Source organism: Candoia aspera, chromosome 1 (assembly GCF_035149785.1).
Source record: "Candoia aspera isolate rCanAsp1 chromosome 1, rCanAsp1.hap2, whole genome shotgun sequence".
Taxonomy (NCBI): Eukaryota; Metazoa; Chordata; class Lepidosauria; order Squamata; family Boidae; genus Candoia; species Candoia aspera.
Window position 1 is genome coordinate 68,897,793 of NC_086153.1, and position 16,020 is coordinate 68,913,812.

The following is a 16,020-nucleotide window of genomic DNA, read 5'->3' on the forward strand; positions in this document are numbered from 1 at the left end:
TGTAATTACAAGGCTCAAAAGTCTTGAGTTATGTTTCTTCCTTCTCCTTTCATTGCACTTCCTACCATTTTAAATGGGACTAACAACAGCTAACCGATCTATGTTTAGGTTCAGTACTGAAAACCAATGAGGGAAGGGAAGAACATTTTCCATATGTTTTCCCCAGAGGTTCAGTTCTTGATAGAATTAAGCAAAGCGTGGAGAGAGAGAAGCTCAATCAAAGGATGCTGGAAACAAAACCACTCATGTCAGCTTGCTGAGGACAAGCTCATTGTCCTAAAATAATCCCCTCTGTGCTGATTCACTTCTATTATACAACTAGTAATACTACTGCCAATAAATATGCTTAAAGAAAGATGCTGACAAAGTCCATGAAACATCTTTTCCAGTTTAATTTGTAAGAGAGGATTTCTTATATTGCCCTTAAAATAATTTATATTTTATTTTTTGCCTGGACCTACAAAGACTTAGCCATTATATCACTTTCTAATACCAGGGCCAAATTCTGGGATATGAAAAGACAGAACTGTCCATAGAAAGAACTGGATACATATCCTCTATTGCTAAAGATGAAAGCAAAGGATCTGGAGTCGCTTTCCCAACCTGGAAATAGTTTTATGGAGGGGGGGGCACCAGGTTGGGCAAGGCTCTTGAGATTCTAAGATTCTTTTCCCGGACAAATTTGCAGTGTCTGTTGGTTTCCTAGTAATTAAGCACTGATTTCCTACAACTTAGCTAAGAATATGTCTAGCCAGACCATACATATAATTTTCCAAAAGACTATTTCTGGATTCCAAACTAGACTGTGTATAAATACACATACCTGCTCTCTTCTATGCATGTGTATAGCTTTAGATAACTAACTTTATTATGGGTGTCTTAAATGAGCACACTGGAAATGGAAAAATGTGAACCTAATGAAAAATACCCATGTCAACTGCTTACCTCTACTGGACACTTCAAAGAAATAATAACTTGGTCTATATCCATGAAAGCAAGCTGTACATTGCATTGTGATGCAGGTGGGATTGTGATGCAATATGTTTTAGAAATCCATCTAGGAATAATCAGGTACTGCTGGGAAGACGTTCTGAGTGCCCCTACAGTTGCAGGTTAATCAAACAGATCTGTGATACTGACAGGATGTTTTGGCTTTGAAGAACAAGACTGGTAATCGATACCACATCTTTCTGTTTAAGGAGTCTATCTCATTCCCACTTGCAGCTTTTACAGGGAAAGCTCTGTCACCCAGGATTTTTCCAAAAGATATTTTCTCTCTTTCTACTATCATAACTTAAAATCTTCCTTTTCAGAGGTTTACCTCTCTCAGTTCTTCCCTTGTATCTTCAACTCCCCCCTTTAGCTTCTTTTGATGTTTAAGTACCTATGATTTGAAGTACCTATGATTCGGTGTGGCCTCCACCATACCTTGCTAGCTCTTAGTCCATGTCTTGTCCCCACTTCCCTTGAACCAGAACCCAAATATGCCCCAGAAATATCACTGGCAACGAGCTGTAGTGTTGCAGCCTATTATGCACATTGGTCTTGACCTTCAAGATCAATAGTTTATCTATTCATTCAAAATCTGGAATGTCTGGTACAGCTGCTTAATAATACAGTTACCTAATAACATCTTTGGTTTTTGAGTCTTTCTCTCTTATATGGACAGATATCTGAGTGTGTGTTTGCATTGTGTGTGTGTATGCATGTATGGGACAGGGAAAGATTTATGCTGAATTTCACACACATTTGCTAATAAAGTTTAAATTAAGCACACAATAAGCAGTACAAAATAAAGCCATTGAATTTTAAGAGATTCCTGAGTTGCTAACTACTCAGTGCATCTGTATTTTACATTACTATCACTATCTCTTGTTTTTACTCAAATTATTTTTTTTAAAAAAGGGTGGTCAAAGGCCAGTTGGACACAAAGGCTCCATTTTTTTTCATTACTCCTCCTGCCACAAGCTGACAGATGATATGGGAGACATTTCTTGGTACCCAGTGTCACCTGGGTAATGAATCAGAGAAAGGAAAAAAACACATTGTTTTAATAATGATTTTGAATTGCTTAAGCTTTGGTGTTGGCAGTTTTGTGAGGGAAACATTATCAGTGCGCTATTGTTTATAGATGTTTACTTTGAAGTGGTTGACGATGCTTACATGGCATCAGGTTGACTCTTAGCAACTGCATAGATAGATTTTCTCCATGATGATCTGTCCCTAACCTGATTCCAACAGTGTATTCATTGTTGGCAGATTGCTGGGAAAGCCTTTGGCCCAGGAGAGATCAGAAAAGTCACACACCAGGCATTTCTATAAAAATAATTTATTTACAGAAAGCAAAACATATTTAAAAGGCTTGGCTCTCAGTGAGAGCAGCTTGACTCTCTACATGCCTGTGCAGAAAGGAAACAGAAACTAAAACAAGTCCAAGCAAGTTCTTCTTTCCCCAGGTGCAAAAATTAACATTCGAAAAGGGGATAGTTGAATTCAACCTCTTCACCCGGCCAAAATGATTAGTTACCATAGTAACCTTAATCTGTAGTAGAAAACAATATATTTACATTCATCTCTACTGTAACTGAGTCTGTTCATCTTGCTGCTGCTCATCTTCTCTGTCCTAACTACCAGGAAACACACTGAGACAATGACTTGGTCTCTAATATTTATTACTAGTACTTAACAAGAATCCTAACAAACTGAGGAAGCGTGGGAAAAACCCAGCCATATAAACCCCAAAGGTTAAGGCGGTCCCGATCTGTGTCTCTTTGAATGGCTGAACAGTTCCTCAGTGCTACGCATGCGCTTGACAGTCTGGGTGGGAGCCCCCTGCTCGCCATCCTTACTCATGACATCACCCTCCCCTCCAGATTGATATTCCATTTCAGACCCCTCCCCTCCAGAGTCTTGATAAGATATGTTGTCTGCTTGTAAAGTCCCATGGGAACTGGGCAAAGAAGGCAATTCTTCAAAGGACAACTCCTCCACGGACGAAGCAGTGCTGCTCTCCCAATCCGATAACGCCTCCGAGCCAGGTGGCTGCTGCTGAAAAACATCTAGAGAGTTAGCAGGGTCAGCCCCCCTCCCCCCTGGGAAATGCAAGCCCGAGGTTGAGGGCTGTGGTTCACCCGGCTCCTCTGTAACCGGAGTCGAGGCTTCAGGCGGGGGCGGGGGGAAATACACACTCACAAACTCCTCAGCTTGGGCTTCTTCGGCCTGCTCAGGCGAAAGAGGAATCTCGGGTAAAATGCGAGGCTTGGGTTTGTGAGGGAAAAGCTGATGGAATCGATGAACCAGTGCTGGAGCATGTACATCTCTGGCATTCTCCCACGTGCGCTCTTCCTCAGGGTACCCTTTCCAGTGTATGAAATATTGGATGCCCCTTCCCCTCCTCCTAGAGTCCAGAATTTCCTCCACTTCGTACTCTTCCTCTCCCTCCACAATTACTGGAGGTGGGGGGGGGGGGGTAGTTGCGATCGCAAGTTACTTGGGGGAGGGTCTTTGGCTAACAAGGCTCTGTGAAACACTGGATGGACCTTCATGGATGGTGGAAGCTGTAAACGATAAGCTACTGGATTTATCTGCTGCACCACAGTGAAAGGGCCGACAAACTTAGAGTTCAATTTCTTGGAGGGTCTGGTAGAGATCAAAAACTTGGTAGAGAGCCACACTTTGTCTCCTACTGCAATCGCTGGCCCCTCCTGCCTGTGAGCGTCTGCCGCCCTTTTGTAAGCACTCTTTGCCCTGTTCAGCTGCTCCTTTAACAACTCCTGTGCGGCTTGTTGCTCTTTAAGAAAATCAGCTGCGGCTGGAACAGTTCCCTGCTGGGAGGAGGTGGGCAACACCTGAGGGTTAACCCCATAGAGCGCTTGGAATGGAGACATCTGGGTAGATGACTGCACAGAGTTGTTATAAGTAAATTCTGCCATGGGCAACAGGGCTGGCCAATTGTCTTGCCGATAAGTGGTGTAACACCTGAGATACTGCTGTAACCACTGGTTAATTTTTTCGGCCTGCCCATTACTGGAAGGGTGATGTGCTGATGACAGGTGGATCTGGACCCCTAATGACTGGAAAAGGGCCCTCCAGAACCTGGAAGTGAACTGTGGGCCTCTGTCACTCACCAAGTGATTCACCATGCCTCTATACCTAAAAACGTGGTCTATGAACAACTGCGCTGTGGCTGGTGCAGATGGGAGGCCCTTGCAAGGAATAAAATGTGCCATCTTTGTGAAAAGGTCCACCACCACCAGTATGGAAGTCAGGCCCTGGACCGGGGGTAAATCAATGATGAAATCCATGGAGATCGTATCCCAAGGCCTACTGGGGGTGGGTAGGGGCTGCAAGAGTCCTGTGGGCTTCCCTGGGAGAGGCTTGGCTCGTCTGCAGGTGTGACAAGAAGCAACGTAGCCCTTAATGTCTGCAACCATCTTAGGCCACCAGTAGTCTCTCAGAGCTCTATGGAGAGTTTTGAAAACGCCTCCGTGGCCTGCCGTTTGGTGGTCATGACACAGTCTCAGTACTTCTTCCCTCAATGAAGGGGGAATATACAATCGCCCACTATGCCAGAGGATTCCTGCCTCCACATTGAATGGGGAGGCAGTGTCTTGCGGGGCCCTCTGGAGGTCATCCATCCTGGCCCTGGCATACGGGTCCTGTTGCTGCTGAGCTCTGGCTCTTGAAAATAGGGCCTCTGCTTGGCTGCCTGCTGCTAAACTCTCTGTTTGGCTCCCCCTCATCGGCTGATCAAAGTTGTGAGGTTGTAATATAGCAGCCTGTACTTCCTGGTGAGTGGGGGGTTTTGCCTGAAAGGATCGAGACAGGGCGTCTGCCAAGCAGTTTTGCGCCCCGGGCACATAAGAAATAATAAAATTGAAATGGGAGAAAAACTGGCTCCATCTGATCTGGCGTGGGGTGAGGGATCTGGTGTTCTGTAGAAGCTGTAAATTCTTGTGATCGGTGCAAACTTTCACAGGAAAGGTCGCCCCTTCTAGCCAGTGCCTCCACTCTTGGAATGCTGCTTTAATTGCCAGCAACTCTCTGTTAAAAACATCATAGTTTCTCTCTGCTGGTGAGAGTAGGCGTGAAAAAAAAGCACAAGGAAGCAATGTATTCTCTGCCTTGTTTGTATATTGCAATAACACTGCCCCAATGGCAACATCTGAAGCATCTGAATACATTATGAATGGCTTCGTGGGGTCAGGGTGCCTTAAGAGCGGTTGGGAAGCAAAAAGCTGCTTCAACTCCTGGAACGCTGCTTGCTCCCTCTCCCCCCATACAAATTTTGAGCCTTTCTTCAAGAGCTGTGTAAATGGTCTGGTGCGTTCACTGTAATTTTTTATGAAACGCCGATAAAAATTGGAGAATCCTAACCATTTTTGTATATCTTTAACATTTCGGGGGGGTGGCCAAGAGAGAATTGCCTGGACCTTAGCAGGATCCATGGATATGCCTTCTGTGGATACTATATAGCCCAGGAAATGTACTTCAGTTAAATCAAAGACACACTTCTCTAGCTTGGTGAACAGCCTGTTCTCTCTCAGTCTTTGCAAAACATTACGTACATGGGTTACGTGAGTTGTGGCATCCTCAGAGAAAATTAATATGTCATCTAGATAAACGACCATGTACTTGTCTAGTAAATCAGCAAAAACGTGATTCATAAATCTGGAAAATATGGCTCCTGCATTAGACAGGCCAAAGGGCATAACAAGGTACTCAAATTTTCCAAACCTGGTGTCGAAGGCAGTCAGGTATTCGTGCCCCTCTTTCACCCGGATCAGATTGTACGCACTCCTGAGATCCAACCTGGTAAACATGCGTGCCTTCTGTAAGCGATCTAGCAGCTCCGAGATTAAGGGCAGAGGATAGGATTCTCTCTTTGTTTGTTTATTTAAAAAACTGAAGTCGTGGACCACTCTCATGGGTGTCTCCTGGGTTGCAGGTGCCAACGGGTCGGGCTTCTTTGGTACGAAGAAGGTAGGAGCAGACGCTGGGGACGTAGATGGTCGGATGAACCCCTTTTGGAGATTGGAGTCCAAGTAATCCTTTAAGGTGGCTAACTCCTTGGGGGACATGGGATATTGTTTCCTTGCTGGAATCTTGGCTCCTGGTAACAACTCAATGGTGCAATCACAGTCCCTATGGGGGGGTAGTGCTGTGGCCTCTTGCTCGCTGAAAACGTCTGCAAAATCTGCATACTTGGCTGGCAAGTGGACCCCCCCTGCTACTGTGACTGCGTTGGTTGCTGGAGAGTGTGAAGCGGCTTGACTCTTGTGGTGCTGGCATTCCTTAGCTGGGAAGGAGATTGCTCCCGTAGTCCAGTTCATCAACGGGTTGTGGATCCTCAGCCAAGGCGTGCCTAGGATTACCGGCACATTTAGCGCTGCAGTAACATAAAGCTGGATCCACTCAGTGTGGTCTCCCACTGTCAGCTGCACTGGTTCTGTGAGCCTTCTAATCGGCCCTGCCTTGAGGGGCTGGCCGTCAATGGTCTCCACTTCTATGGGGCATGGTAATTCTCTGGTCGGGATGTTGCAGTCTTGTACGGTCTGCGCGCCAATAAAATTAGTTGAAGCTCCAGAATCCACGAGGGCCTCTAGCTTGACCTGGTGCTCTGGGTTGACATGGACTTTTACGGGTAAGTAGTAAAAGTCTTGCCTGGAATCTTCGGAATGAGCCCTCCTTAATTGATTTACGGTCTCCCTGCTGAGCTCTTGGGAGGGAGACCAACGGAGTTTCCCTGATTGGAAACAGAGGCGGGGATGGGTCTTGTTTCAGCTGCTTGCCCTGGGGGTCTTACTGGAGCTGCTTGGCCTCTCGCTGGGCAAGCTCTCACCATGTACCCCTGGGCTCCACAGTAGAAACACAGGGCTCTCTCTCTCCTTCTCTGCCTCTCAGTCTCGGAAATCAGTCTCCTGCTTGCCCCAATCTGCATTGGCTCCTCTCGTGCTGAGTGAGAGGCTGCTACAGAGGGAGCTGGAAATCCTGAAAACGCTCGGAGGGTCTTGCTTCTCCCCGGCTGCATCTGCCTAAGCTCCTCTAGCCTGGCATCTATGACCACCGATAGCTGATATAGGGCTTCTAACGTAGCTGGTGTTCCCTGGTGCACCAATTCATTCTTAATTTCCTCATCCAGCCCCTGTTTGAATTGGTCTTTTAATGCACTCTCATTCCAGTCCAGATCTCCTGCTAACAACTTGAAATCAGCAATGTAGAGTCCCACCCTCTTGTTACCTTGCTTGAGCCTCCGAATCTCCCGGCTGGCCGTGGCCTCTCTGATGGGGTCGTCAAAGTGTGCTCGGAACCCTGCCAAAAAGTTCTGGTAGTCGTTGAGAATCGGGTCGTTGTTCTCCACCATGGGAATAGCCCATTTGGCAGCTGGTCCCTTCAGCAGGCCTAGGATGAAGGTGACTCTGGTTCTGTCTGTGGGAAACTCTGCGGGTCTGCTGTCGAAGAACATAGTACACTGTGTGAGAAAGATTCTCAGCTGTCCTGCTTCTCCTCCAAATTTCTCTGGTAGACTGCCCTGGTGGGGCTGCTGCTGCTGCTGGTGCCGGTTGTGGGTTAATCGGAGCTGGTTGTTGTAACTGCTGTAGCATGGCAGCTTGTAATGTGTTGATCTGGAGATCTACTTGTTGCTGGTGTTGTTGTAGGGCTGCTGCCAATTGCTGGATGGCGAGCCACATTTCTTGGTTTTCTGAAGACATTTCTAAACGTATCTGCTTAATTGCTTGTTCCTCCCTCTTTCGATGGGAGTAGGAGTTTGTTAGGATTGATGTCCTAACTACCAGGAAACACACTGAGACAATGACTTGGTCTCTAATATTTATTACTAGTACTTAACAAGAATCCTAACAAACTGAGGAAGCGTGGGAAAAACCCAGCCATATAAACCCCAAAGGTTAAGGCGGTCCTGATCTGTGTCTCTTTGAATGGCTGAACAGTTCCTCAGTGCTACGCATGCGCTTGACAGTCTGGGTGGGAGCCCCCTGCTCGCCATCCTTACTCATGACATTCTCTTTCCTTCCACCTTTCCCAGGATTAGAGTCTTTTCCAGAGAGCTGGGTCTTCATATAATGTGTCTGAAGTAGGATAATTTGAGCCTTGTCATTTGTGTCTCATGTGAGAACTCTGGGTTGATTTATTTGATGATCCATTTGTTTGTTTTTTTGGCTGTCTGCGGTATTCTCAGGAGTCTTCTCCAACACCAAAGTTCAAAAGCATCAATGCTTTTCCTATTTTGCTTCTTCAAAGTCCAACTTTCACTTCCATTGAGTACCACAGGGTATACCATGGCTTGCATGAATCGATCTTCGTAGGTATAGACATATAGAGACATATAGAGCCAGTTTGGTCTAGTGGTTAAGGTGCTGGCCTAGAAGCCAGGAGACGGAGAGTTCTAGTCCCACCTTAGGCATGAAAGCCGGCTGGGTGACCTTGGGCCAGTCACACTTTCTCAGCCCAATTCACCTCACAGGGTTGCTGTTGTGGGGAAAACAGGAGGAGGAAGGAGTATTAGGTATGTTCGCTGCCTTGAGCTATTTATAAAAATAATAAAGGCAGGATAAAAATAAATAAATAAAATAAATAAAATAAAAATATCACAGCATTTGAATATCTTTTCCAAGGCCTTCATTGCTACTCTATCAAGTGCTAGTCTGCAACATATTTCTTGACTGTTTGTTCATCTACTATTGATGGTTTAGCCTAAAAGGCAGAAGCTCTCCATCACTTCAATATCTTCATTGTCAAGTAGGCACCATTGAATTGAATGTGACTTATCATTGGGAAATAGCTTTTTGTTGTTGTTTTGGTCTCTTTGAGTCAATGTTGCCTCCTGGAGTCTCCCTGGACAGTTACTGCAGTTTTATTGGCAAGGTTTTTCGGAAGTGGTTTGCCATTGCCTCCGTCCTGGGGTGAGAGAGAGTGACTGACCCAAAGTCATCCAGCTGGCTTTGTGCCTCTTGCAGGACTAGAACTTATGGTATCCCGGTTTCTAGCCTGATGCCTTAACCGCTACAGCAAACTGGCTCTAAATAACTAGAGGATTGTAGTTTAAACTGGCTAGACAAATATCCATTTTGTTCTCCAATAAAAGCATGAGAATGCAGCAAATTTGTCATTCAAACTGTCACACATAATTCCTTGCTTTGGGGTTTTTTCTTAACTTAGTTCAGTGGTTATTGTTGTTTTCTCTTCAATGCTGTAGTTTTAGTTAACTCTACTATTAAACCTATAGGAAATCTGAGAAAGCATAAAAAAATTCATGAGATCCTTGGGCCCCATTTTTGCCTAATGGATAGGCTGACCATATGTCCTGTTTTGAATGGGACAGTCCCATTTTTAAAAAATTTCCCGACTGTCCTGTTGTTTTAATATAAATGTCAATTTTGTCCTGTTTTAAAAAACATTGGAGCTGTTATTGGGAAAAGCAGGAAAAAATTGAAATTGAAATTGAAAAGGAGGCTGACTTGGCAATAGTTCTCAATCCAGCAGGAAACCTAGAGCGAGAACTGCAGGAACAGCTGATTGGCGGTGAGCAAGAGGAAGAGTTACTGCCACAATCAGTGCAGGGGAAGATGGTAGGAAAAGCGTGCCCAGCAGAAAAGAAGCCAATTGGCTCTCAGGCCAAAATGGTGGGAAGAAAATAAAATAAAAGGGTGCACCAGAGAGGAACAGGTTGTCGGGGACAACTATTCACTAGACTCCTCCGCTCTTGTTCTTCTGCCCCAGCCCTCTGCTGCTCTCAGCCCTCTGCTTCTCCAGCCTTCTGCTGCCTTGTTCCTATCCTCCTCTCCTAGCTCGCCGTTGCCCGCAGCCCGCCACTGCCCTCAGCACTCCTGCAACCTCTCTGCCCAACGCCACCCCTGCACCAGCCTCTCCAGATCCAACCATTGCCACACCTCCCCCTCCTGCACTTTCTCAGCTTACTGTTGATATCTTTTTTTATCGTCTTTTTCGTGAATATGGAATATTACATAAGTTTAACCCTGTCCCATTTTGCCATCCCAATATGGTCAGCCTACTAATGGAGTAAATAGATACATAACGTTGGAAAGATCACCTGGAGGTAGCAAAACCTTTATTCCCTTGGTGCTATATTTCAGTGACAGGGTCCTAAGGCCCAGAGTTCACAATTTTCAGGTGATGATAGTGGCCCTCATTTTAAGGGCAGGGGGTTCTTATTGCCCTGTGGTTCAGCCAGTCAGTGGTCTTTAAATGGCATTTACTTGGTAAAAGGCAACTTAGGCCAGCAAACTTGGTGAAAAGACAAGGCTCAGAACAATATATGTACAGACATATAAAAAGGGTGTAGTCACAGGAAGCAGTTAAAAAAAAAAAGAATGGTGTATGCTGTCCCCTCCCTGACTTACACTCTTTGCTAATATAATAGTGTCATCTAGTGGCTTTATTAGCCTTCAGGGAATTTTGCCTTAGCTGTTGCATATCCTAACACATTTTAGATCCGTACGTTAACCAATTGTCTCTATTTGCCAACTCTTACTACAATAGTACTCCCTCACTACCGTTGCTTCCAATATTATGGCCAAAGATGTGCTGACACAACAGTTAATATGCTGTGTTCTTCAGAGGATTTCTGTGCTGGCATAACAGATTTTAAGGTTAAGTTGTAAAAGTGCAATTCACCAATAGACAGCAATGAGCCAGTGGTCCCATTGGCATTGATGGAATTTTACAAATTTTAGTAAAAAAAAACAAAACTTCACCCTTTATATTGCATGCTAAAGGCTGTACAGTATAGTAAGGACACCTGTAATAACAATGCCAAAAGGCAATATGTCAAAGAAAAGACATAGTGTGTTTGTTCTTCACAGTTGCTTTCACCTATACATAACACAGCTTGCTGTCAAATTGGTGTGACAGACTTTTAAATGGATTACAGCGTATATTAGAATCCAGTAAGTGAGTGTTAGTAGTGATGTTCATATGAAGGAAGACAAAACACACACATACATGCACACGCATAGTATTCAGTACGTAAATATTTACTGTATTTCAATCTAAACTTTTACTATAACAGTAACAGGATGATGACTCTCATGTGATGGGTGTGTAATGGAAGGGTCCAGTATTATCTTTAAATGTCTAAATCTACTACAAAAGATGACTCCCACATAAATGAACATATTAAATAACCAAGTGGATTGGAAGGGTTGAATTCTGAGTGACAGTGGCCAAAACGGGGCAGAAAGTGATTTTCCATTCTAGCAGCTCAAACCTTACAAATAGGCGGGGAACCTGCTGAAGGGAAAGGTCTGTGATGTGGAGCCCAAAACATATAGAAGGATTGTGGAAAGCCAGCTGGAAGTAACTGATTAGGAGCAGAATGACTAGAACATCCAGGTAAGATCATCCATAACTAAATGTTGCTCTATAAACTTTTTGAAAAGAATTTTAAATGTATTTTTTAAAATAATTCAAGCTATGCCTACACTACAGTGGAGAAAGAGAGACCTCTTTTGGCCAAGTTGAATAATTCACCAAAAAGTTTCATAGACAGAAGCACCTGTATATTTTATTGCTTATTTAATTGCTTATCAAGCAATGTAAATTGTGCCCTCAGCTTTGTTCTATAGTGTTGTACATTAAAACAATGCAGTTAGCCAGCCATGCAATGAAAGGACTCACTGGATCAAGACAAAAATTAAATTAATTTCATTTACATTTAAATGTAATTCAAATGGAAGGCAGGCAATATGATTACTCTCCATTCATAATAATATTATTTATTAATGTTCCTCTTCTGTCACATGAACCATTATAATTTGGTGGCATCTTTTGGAGGTCTCTGGAGACCCACTTTGCTCTGAAGACTCAGGGTTTGAATCTCTGGTTTATGGCTACCAGTGCTCTCCTGTTTGCCATTAGCAAAGTAGGAAAAGTAGCAAGCACTGTGCCAATATTTAGTGCACTGGTGTTAACTGTTGGTGATGGATAATATTGGTGAGGCACCACAGGAAGAGAGAAGATACTGGTAGCTGCAACTGTAGTATGGCTTTTTATGTGCTAATCCTTCACCACAAACATCATTAATGTCACACATGGAGAATCAGGAGTGGCCAATTAATAGGCAAAAGGAAGGGAAACTTCTTACTGCTGTGAGACTATTAGATGTGCAAAAATGGAAAGACTCTGAAATACCCACATCAGAGGATTGGTTGGTGAAGATGACAGAACTAGCAGAGATGGCAAAAATAACTTGTTTGCTTAGAGAAAGATCAATAACTACATTTGTTAGTGACTGGAAAACCTTTATGGACTTTTTGCTGAAAAAAGGGAGAAATGAACTTGTGATTTATGAAGATTAGAAAGGGTAGCTTATGGAAAGAAGGAATTTATGATGTAACCTTAGAGAGAGAGGATAAAATATAAATGTATGTATAACTGCTGTCAAGAAGGTTGGAAGCTGCTTCTTTAGAATCTTCTTTTTTCTTTTCTTTTCCTATATTTCTTTTTTACTTATTACTTTTCTTTATTTAATTCAAAATTTGTGTTGTTTTTAATTCTGTTGAAAAACGTATTCAATAAAAATTATTTTAAAAAAGGATGTCCTTTCTATGTCAACTTTAAACAAGGAAACTTTAAATAGGGATAGGAGCAATATTCATGTATTTATTTAGCAAATTTATATGGCCACCCATCTTAACCAAATAGCTCTGGGCAGCTTATAAAACATATAATAAAAGCATCAGGTAAAAACCATAAGGCAATACCAAATTAAAAATAACCAACTATTTAACAGCATGAAACACACATACTGGGTTCCACTAACACCCTGGCCCCAGTACCTGAGGAAAAAGCCAGGTCTTCAAGGCCTTCTGGAGGGCTGGTAGAATCAGGGCCATCATGATCTCTAGGGGAGCGCTGTTCCATAAAGCAGGTGCCACAACAGAAAGGGACGCCTCCTTGGTCCCACTGAATGCCTTCTCTTACAGAGGAGGCCTAGAGCATGCCCACTCTGCCCACTCTGGGGTATGGCCTCAGTTCACATTTTTATGTGAATTTGCTGTATGTCATACTTTTAAACTGATTTGAGCACCTAAACTCAAGTGACCATTTGACATTTCTCTGAATTTTGTGGTGCAGTTCTCCAAGGGAGAAAAAAAAATCTGTACAAACATACTGTATATTAGGGAAAACATGTGTATATTAGTAAAACTAGCATACAGAAAGACATTCTATGAGGGGAAGTTGCTTGCAAAAATGTGTCTGTGGAGAAAGCATCTGCAGAAAGATGTTTGGAGAAATGTATATAATGCATATAAACCTTTGAATGACAGGCAGTTTGGGAAAATGAGAAACTGACGGATTCTCCAATTTTTCATTCAGTGCACATGTTAAAAACGAGTTCACAAGCAAGAGTTATTTTTTGAAAAATTGGCTAATCTACCTCCCATAGATCAAGACTCACCATTATCCAACTGAAACTCTGCTGTGGCTGAATCTTGTGTGGAATATTGCATATCACATAGTCTTTTCAGGATGATTACCTTTCTGAGAGGACAGCTTATGCTTTTTAATAAAATGTGTTGGTCAGAAAAGGTGCTACCAGATTTCTTCTGATTTTTTTACCCCTCTGAGAAAATCCCTTGGAAGCAACAAGAACCAGTACTTTAAACTAAGGATACACTGACTTATGGCTTACAGGACTTATTTTGATGAGAATCATAATGAATGTCACAGTCCAGTAACCAGATGCAGGAGCAAAATAGTGACTGGTGACAGAGTTAAAGGGTGGCTCAGAGAATAAAGCTAATGATTTGGTGTAGCCCAAGAGCCATATATATTGGATTTACTTGAAAATACAAGAACAGCTCAACATCTGAGTTTCTATGGAATATGGATTCTGGCTTAAAAATGAAACTTTATAAATGGCAGGGAATCCTGTGTAGAGACATGGTCAAAAGCAAGCAGTTATTTCCAATTTTGACAGGGAAAGAATAATAAGACCAAGAAAGAAATAACTAATCTTTAAAACAACAGCAACAGCAACAATACATTTCTGCTTTCGAGTATTAAATTATTGGCTATGAGACATCTTTACCCATCTAATGCACTTTGCTCAGAGTTCTATCAGAAGTGCTAAGCTACCTTCTATCTACTCGAGGCTGGACACAGCCGCAAAAGTGGTTTGGGAACGTCCTACCGTAATGGAAAAAAGAAATGTACCATCGTTTGACCGCCAGATGGTGCAACAGCTTCAGAGATAGCAAATGCAACTTTTCTCCAGAAGCAATAGATGGCTGTAGTCAACTGTTTTTGAACCGGAGTGTCTGCTGCAGCTTTTTGTTTCTTTGTTTTTTAAAAAACAAAACAAGTTCAATGAAGCAAACCCAACTCTCTGTTTAATTTGTCCAGCTCAATCCTGGCTGGAACAAATGTGAAGAAATGAAGTCGCTTCAGAAGACTGAAAACAGTGTGGTTATTGTTGGGTTTGGCTCTGTTTGCCAATAAACATCAAAACATACTTTGGAGCATGGAGTACTACTGTCATAGAGAACTTTTGTTCCATGTTTTTTCTGGTGAGCTTCCAGATCTAAGCCATGTTGGCATTTGAATGTAGGCAGACAGAAGCATTTCATTCAGTTCTCATTGGCCCAAAAGGCAGCACAGTGTGTTCAGTTCTGATCTGACAGCCGATCATATCAACTGTCAAAGTGTTACTTCATCATGCAGAGAGCCATGATCAAGGAGCTTAAGATAAATCTGTAGAGCTTGGCAAATACAAAAAATGTAAATGAATGCTGTTGCTTTTTTTCAATGGCATACAATAGGAATAAAAGGAAGATAAAATTACTTCTGAATTTAATCAGTATATTTTGCAAATTTAGGAATATATAGGAATGTAGTTATACATTACATCTTGACAAAGTAAACAAACAAAAAAAAGATTATTTGAGTAAAGCTCTTTTTCTAATTCAGTTTTCCGTAATGTTTTCCCCCTTTATTAAACAAATAACAAAATATATGCATGTGTTTTATCAGTGATAATAAAGTGGGTATATTATTTATCTGGGAGGAAAAGTAATCAGTAATAATAATAAAGGGGGGCTGAAAAATTATCTCATAAATACAACTCCAAAAAATCAACCAAATTGCTCCAAAGTTCTCTTTCTTGCCTATCTATCCAAATCATGCAAGCAAAAAGGAAAAGGCCTAATTTCAATGCTGACATACAATGTATACAGTAACCCACTACTGCAAATCAGGTGTAGATTTGTCCTTCAAATATTAAATAATAATGTTTTTGGCAGTTACTTAAGCAAAGGAGTCCACAATTCCTGATCTCTTGCTAGACTTAAATGCGAACCTATCTAACCTCAAAATTTTATCTAGCCTTTTGCCCTCCAGATATGCTGGACTCCAACTTCTACAGTTCCCCTGGGCCTTGCTGGCTGAGCATTATGTGGGTTCAGTTCCAATATCTGGAGGACACCAGTTTGAACAAGCTGTTTTTAATAAATAACCACCCTTCTTCAAGTATAATTTATATGAAGATTTATTTTATTTTATCTTCATAACAGTGAAATTATTCTCCTGAGTCAAAATCTGATACTTGTAGGATGACACAGTACATATCATAGATAGTGATGTGGAAGCTAGCATGTCCCCTATGACAAAGGTATGTATGTCTGAAAAGGGAACTTGTGCACTCTTAAGGGAGTTGCTGAGATCGCCTTTTAGATATGCTGATCTGGTTACAATGTAGAAACCTGAGTGCATTTGTGCATCAGCTTTTTACCACCTGCTGAAAAATGTGCAAAGATACCACTAGAACCGCTGAATAATTAGGTCAAACTCTCAGGGACTGGAAGCATTTACTGACCAACTGATCCTATGATTCAGGATTCTGTGTCTGATTTGCAGAAGACCTAAACTGAGAGCTGCTCTATTGGCACAACAGGTATCAATCCAAACACTAGGGACTGAATGAGACCTTTGTTCATACACTTGTGCTGCAGCTGTCACAAGCACTCCTAGGTACTTCAGGGC